This window comes from Mobula birostris, chromosome 1 (assembly GCF_030028105.1).
Source record: "Mobula birostris isolate sMobBir1 chromosome 1, sMobBir1.hap1, whole genome shotgun sequence".
In the NCBI taxonomy this organism is placed as follows: Eukaryota; Metazoa; Chordata; class Chondrichthyes; order Myliobatiformes; family Myliobatidae; genus Mobula; species Mobula birostris.
This window is the reverse complement of record NC_092370.1, coordinates 130,238,045-130,245,485: the sequence shown is the minus strand read 5'-3', so window position 1 is coordinate 130,245,485 and position 7,441 is coordinate 130,238,045.

Genomic DNA, 7,441 nt, shown 5'->3' with positions numbered 1-7,441 from the left:
AGACCATTAATGGAATTTTCCCCAGACAATACAGAGATTGCACTTTCAATAAAGGCAATTGCCATCCAACTCCTACCCAGGTCTAGACCAGTTCATACAAGCTTCATTTATGATTCATGTAAGTACTGCCTAAAAATTATCATATACCCAGAGCATACGATAATCGCTGTCTATTGTGAGTCCAATGTCTGTTTCATTTTTTGCTTATGTATAGTTTTTCACAAATTCCATTGTACTTCTTTTCCTGTCAATGCCTGCAAGAAAATGAATCTGCAAATAGTGTATGCTGACATGTACACTCAGTGGCCACTTTATTAGGTACACCTGTACACCTGTTATATAATGCAAATATATAATCAACCAGTCATGTGGCAGCAACTCAATGCATAAAGGCATGCAGATGTGGACAAGGGATTCAGCTGTTGTTCAGACCAAACATCACAATGGGGAAGAAATGTGCTCTAAGTGACTTTGACAGTGGGATAGTTGTTGGTGCCAGGCTCAAAGTTGAAAGTATCTCAGAAGCTCGAAGTTGAAAGTAGATTTTTGTCAAAGTACGTAATGCCACCCTATGAAACCCTGAGATTCATTTTCCTGCGGGCATACTCAGCAAAGCTATAGAATAGTAACTATAACAGGATCAATGAAAGATCAACTGGAGTACAGAAGGCAACAAACTGTGAAAATGCAAATATAAATAAATAGCAACAAATAATGAGAACATGAAATAACTAAGTAAAGTGTCCTTAAGGTGAGATCATTGGTAGTGGGAACATCTCAATGGATGGGGAAGTGAGTGTAGTTAACCCTTTGTTCAGGAGCCTGATGGCTGTGAGTAGTCACTGTTCTTGAACCTGGTGGTTCGAGTCCTGAGACTCTTGTACCTTTGACCTGAAGGCACCTGTGAGAAAAGAGCATGGCCTAGGTGGTGAGGATCTCTGATAATGGATGCTGCTTTCTCACAACAATGTTTCATGTAGATGTGCTCAACGGTTGGGAGGGCTTTACCTGTGATGTACTGGGCCAAATTCACTACCTTTTGTAGGATTTTCCATCCAAAGGGATTGGTGTTTCCATACCAGACCATGATGCAGTCAGTCAAAACACTCTCCACTACACATGTATAGAAGTTTGTCAAAGTTTTAGATGTCATGCCATCTGCAAACTCTAAAGGAAGTAGAGGGGCTACCATGCTTTCTTTGCAATTGCAGTTATGTTCTGGGTCCAGGACAGATCCTATGAAACAGTAACTTCCATGAATTTAATCACAAACAAGAGAAAATCTGCACATTCTGGCAATCTGAGCAACATACACAAAACAGTCCTGTCGAAAGGTTTCGGCCCAAAATGTTGACTGTACTTCTAAGTTCCTCCAGCTTTTTGTGTGTGTTGCTCAGGAATTTACAGTTGTTAACTCCCTCCATCTCTGATCCTCTGATGAGGACTAGCTCATGGACTTCTGGTTTCTGTCTTTTGCAGTCTACAATCAGTTCCTTGGTCTTGCTAACATTAAGGGTGAGGTTGTTGTTATAACACCACTCAGCTAAATTTTCAATCTCCCTCCTATAAGCCGATTCGACCAACAATAGTGGTGTCATCAACAAACTTGAATATGGTATTGGAACTGTACTTAGCCACACAGTCATAAGTAGATCAGGGGTCTAACCACATAGCCTTGTGGTGCACCTGTGGAGGAGGAGGTGTTGTTGCCAATCGAACTGACTGAGGCTTACAAGTGAGGAAATCCAGGATCCAATTGCACAAGGAGGTATTGAGGCCAAGGTGTTGGACCTTGCTGATTAGTTTTGAGGGGATGATGAGATTAAATGCTGAGCTGTAGACGATAAAGAGCATCCTGATATTTACATCCTTGCTGTCCAGGTTTCCCAGAGTTGTGTGAAGATCCAATGAGCTGGCATCTGCTGCTCTGGTAAGCAAACTGGAGCAGATCCAAGTCGCCTCTCAGGCAGGAGCTGGTACGCCTCTGCTGATCTCCTGGGATTTTCACGCACAACAGTCTCCAGGGTTTACACAGAATAGTTCAGAAACGAAAAACATCCAGTGAGCTGCATTTCTGTGGGCGAAAACACCCTGTTAATCAGAGAGGTCAGTGGAGAATGGCCAGACTGGTTAAAACTGACAGGAAACCAACAGAATCTCAAATAACCACTGCGTTAAAGCAGTGGTGTGAGAAGAGCATACTGTATCTGGATGCACAACACGTCGAACCCACAACAGCAGAAGACCATGAACATACACTCAGTGGCAAATTTATTAGGTATTTTAATGATAAATTTACTTTGAACCTTGCAACAAGTGTGTACTGCCTTATGATGGGAATCTGCTGCCCAATACTGAGATAATAGGGTGGGGAAAATTGGCTGTCACAAGCCAAACAAGGGCCTGGAGTTGAGTAGATGAATAAGTAACTATGTGGGAGATCAGTGGCTTGGGCCTAGTTCATGGTCCAGAAGCAATTGATGGGTAGAATGCAGTGATATTAGTGTAAATGGGGCGATGGCCTGCACTGTCTACATGACTCACTGGAGTTTAGAAGAATGACGGATGAATCTTATCAAAACCTATTGAATAATAAATGGTCTAGATAGAGTGGACGTGGAGAGGGTGTTTCCAATAGTTGCGGGGTCTTGGACCAAAAGGCACAGCCTCAGAATACAAGGACATCCCTTTAGAACAGAGATGAGGAGGAATTTCTTTCACCACAGGGTGGTGAATCTCTGGATTTATTGCCACAAATGGCATGGAGGCCAGTTCATTTGGTATGTTTAAAGCGAAGGTTGGTAAGATCTCGTTTAGTCAGGGTGTCAAAGGGGAGAAAGCAGGAGAATGTGTTTGAGAGGGATAATAAATCAGCAATGATCGAATGCCAGAACAGACACAATGGGCAGAATGGCCTAATTCTGCTCTTACTTCTTATGGTCTTATGTGTTGAAGGACCTGTTTCTGTAATATCTGATTCTACTAATTACACTTTTGAGCAGAGGGTATACCAGCAGAATGCAAATATTGAGAACAGTCACCAGTCCAAAAAAAAATCTATTCCCAATGTATATTGTGTCTCAGTCCTGTTATGTTTTAATTCAACTAAAATCCATGCCGCCAATTCATTTCATATAAATGTCTATGGACCATTCTTTCCCTTTGTCAGTCTGATGGCTATACCCAATTGTCACTGCTTGGATGCATGCCAACATTTCTAATCCTGATTACTCAGTGACCTGTTAAAAAGTTCACACATGGGCATGGATCCAGTATCAGAACAGAACAAATTTAAGATGATAAGACCATAAGTCAAAGAAGCAGAATTAGGCCATTGAGCCCATCAAGTGTGCTCTATAATTCCATCATGGCTGATTTATAGGTCTGCAGGATCATAAGTCATAGGAGTCAAATTAGGCCATTCGGCCTATTGAGTGTGCTCCACCATTCCATCTTGGCTGATTTAGTATCCCTTTCAACCTCATTCCCCTGTTTTCTTCCCATAACCTTTGACACCCTTACTCATCAGAAACTATCAACCTCTGCTTTAAATATACCCATTGATTTGGCCTCCACAGCTGTCTCTGGTAATGAATTCCACAAATTCACCACCCTTTGGCTAAATAAAATTCTCCTCATCTCTGTTCAAAAGGATGTCCTTGTATTCCTAGGCTGTGTCATCTGCTCCATTCTGGGAAACATTCTCTCCACATCCATTCTATCCAAGCCTTTCAATGTTCGATAGATTTCAATGAGAACCCCCCCCCCCCCCGCCATTCCTCTAAACTCCAGCAAGTACCATAGTGTGACTGCAAGTTGGAATATTCTAGTAAACACAGGAATTTTACTGTATGATGGTAACTCATAGCTGTGTTTGAACATCCCACATTGCTTAGCTATTGATGTTAAAGAATTTATAAATTATACACGCTTGAAATTTACCTGCTTACAGGAAGCCACAAAGCAAGCCCGAAAGTACCCATTTTTTTTTTAAAAAGGCCAACACCCAATGCACAGAGAAAGAGAGAAGAAAAAACACAAATCATGTAAATACGGAAGTGAGCACAGCATTCTGAACCAGACTGAGTCCTTAGATCTGAATCCCCGGAGCAGCCCACAGCAGGCCCAAAGCCTCAGTCTCAGTTCATCATATTAGCAGGGCAGATCGCCACGAAGCTCACAGACATGAAGCACAGCAGCCGGGGCAGTCTCACAGTCGGAGAGAGAGGGGAGAACATCACAGGAGAGGAAGCGTAATTGGCCCAGATCTCACCTCCAGTCCCAACACCCTGCCTTTCCAGTCTATCCGGGCTGGTGTTTAAATTGTCCAAACAGCAGATCATACCTGGCATTAGGACCTGGGCCCTGCCGTAATGAAATACTCCGGGCTAAGACCAGCCTGAAGCTGTTCTCAACCTCTCCAGATCGGCTCGGGTCTTACAGTAATCCAACCTTACACCCGGTGTAGTTGGACGGACATTGAAACTCCTCTGCCTTGACTCCTCCTCTCCGAATCACTCACTCCAACTCCATCTGCGTCATTTTTGCAACACAGCAGCACAGCCCATCCCTTGAATCCACATGACCTTTGCTCGGCTATTCATTGATTGAGGTGATAGTTTACCACAATTTACTTAGAAAAGGTGCTATTAATAATGTTTTTAGTTGAATTTCTTCCCATTTGAACTACCAGTAAGCTTTCGGTCACCCTCAGTAGCGCCATCTTAAACCGGAAGATCATAGTGATCATGGTCACTATGGCACCAACCCCATATCCCTCTATTTCCTTAATATCCAAAAATTTGTAGATCTGTTGTCCTACAAATAACTTGTGGTCAGAGACCAGAACAGAGTCACTGGCTTTAAAAAGTGTGGTATTTAAATTTAAAATGTACATAATTACATTCAATTATGTTAAAATAAAAAATATGCTTAAATTAGTTAAAAATAAAAATGTTCAGAATTTTGGTATCTTATTACAACATTTAAAATTGGTTTTTAAGGTAAAATATAATTTGCATTGTAGTCTCTAGTGCAAAAAAAAAACAAATCTAATCTCACTGCAACACGCACAAAATGCTGGAGGAACTCAGCAAGTCAGGCACCATCTGTGCATGGAAGGGAATAAACAGTTGACTTCAGATGGAGACTCTTCATGAGGACTGGAAAGATGCCGGAATAAGGTGGCGGGGGAGGGAATGCGATAGGTAGACCAGGTGAGATGGAAGGTTGGTGGGTGCGAATGGGAGATGAAGCTGAAAGGGGATAGGTGGAAGAGTTAAAGGGGTGAAGGAAGAGGAATCTGATTGGAGAAGACAGTGGACCTCAGTGGAAGAAATGGGAGGAGGTGGTGGGCAAAGAAGGGGGGGGAACCAGAATGAGGAATGGAAAAAGGGGGAGGGAGAATTACTGACAAGTTCGAGAAATCAGTGTTCATGACATCAAGTTGGAGGCTACCCAGATGGCATATGAGGTGCTGCTCCTCCAGACCGAGAGTGGCCTCATCATAGCAGTAGAAAAGGCCATGGACAGGAATGTCAGAATGGAATGGGAAGTCAAGTGAATAGCCACTGGGAGATCTTACCTTTTGTGATTGATAGGGCAAAGGTGCTCAACAAAGCATCTCCCAAACTGCCTCAGGTCTCACCAATGCACAGGAAGCTGTACCGTAAGCACCAGATACAAGACGACCTCGTCAGACTCACAGGTGAAACATCACCTCTCCTGAAGGTTTGTTTGGGGCCCTGAGTGATGGTCAGAGGTGTAGGGGCAGGTGTAGTACTAGTCACGTGTAGAGAAAGTGCCAGGAGGGAGATCTGTGGTAAGTACAAGTGGATAACCGAGTCACATTAAGAGCAATCCCTTTGGAAAACAGAAAAGTGGGTGGGAGATGTGCCCTGAATGTTGGTGAGATAGGGAGGTAGTGCACTGCTGTGGCCTCTATCAATGACAACCAACATAAACTGGGAGGCCACTTTGTTGAACATGTGGACCAACCCAGTAGGAATTGACTGATTCAGCTGTAACATTTTTTTGAAAACAGTGGGTATGAGAACTAAAGCTCGTCATTTCAGTATAAATTTAATATAAGCAGCTTACTTCATGACAGAATATATAAGGTGAAATAAACTTTTCTGGTGCATAACTATGGTTAATGTTCCATCAGGCCAGACAGTGGTACTAGTTGAGATGTGCACCAGGTCCAGTCCTGAACTCTGATGTCTATACACGCTTGCATGTTCTTCCTATGACTGAGTGGGTCTCCTCCCAGATCCCATTCTAAAGGTTAAATATTGGCTGTAAATTGCCTTTCGGTAGGTGATAGATTTGGGAAGTGTAGGAAAGATGAGAAAGTGGGCATAAAAATGAAGCTCACGTAAGATCTGGGTAAACTGATGGTCACAATGAAATCCATGGATGAAGGGTCCCATTTCTACACTGTACATCACTACAACTGCATTATTGTTCCACTAATATTCACAGATAAGCACAACAAATCCACGTTCATTAATTTCACTCCCCTCATACCTTTTCCAGGTACCCAACAGCAGCCTCTATTATTGACCCAACCTTTGATTTTCTGGAATCTAATATACAGGAAATACATTCGCACAGTCTTCAAAAATGTTAAGTCCTTTTAATGGCAGTGATTTTACATATTTTCCTAATAAAAGTAGTAATTTTTGTAATGACCTTAAATGACCAATCTTTGGTTGCATCACAGCCTGGAATAGTAACACAAATACCTAAAAACAGGAGCCTTGGATCTCACACCATCAAGTTTCACGCACCTCATCTCTGAACAGACTCCACAGTCCAGGGTCTCATTTTCAAGGACTCTACATCTCACATTCTCAGTGTATTTACCTAGATTTTTTTAAAAAAAGTCTTCTGCACAACAGTTGCTTGTCAATCTTTGTGTAGTCTTTTCATTGATTCTATTTTATCATACTGTGAATGCCTGAAGGAAAATTAATCTCAAGGGGAGTATATGGTGAGTTAATTTACAACCTCCCTGCCTAATTTAGCATCAAGGTGAAAACCAATGAATCATAGAAATTTGCCTATAAACTCACTTAAATTCAAGGAAAAAGTAGATTCCAATCTAAAACATCCCAATCCAAATCTATACCTCTGGAATCTACCAATGGTAATTTAGCTTATCAGATTGAAATAACTAATTTAAGATGTCGTTATATTAGTGATCTATGCTGTTCACTGACAGCCAGATCAATTTGTTGTTTTTAAACCCGTTTCTTTCCAATTTCCTACCTGTTTCGGCATGCACTTACAAGGTTTTAGGCAAAATAACCATTATTCCTTGAAATGTGGGAGGACAGGAGACCTTATTTTATACACATCTAGCAGGCATAGATATGGCAGAAGATAACAATCTTTTCCCCAAGGTTGAGACCAAAACAAAGAGGATAGGTTTAGGGAA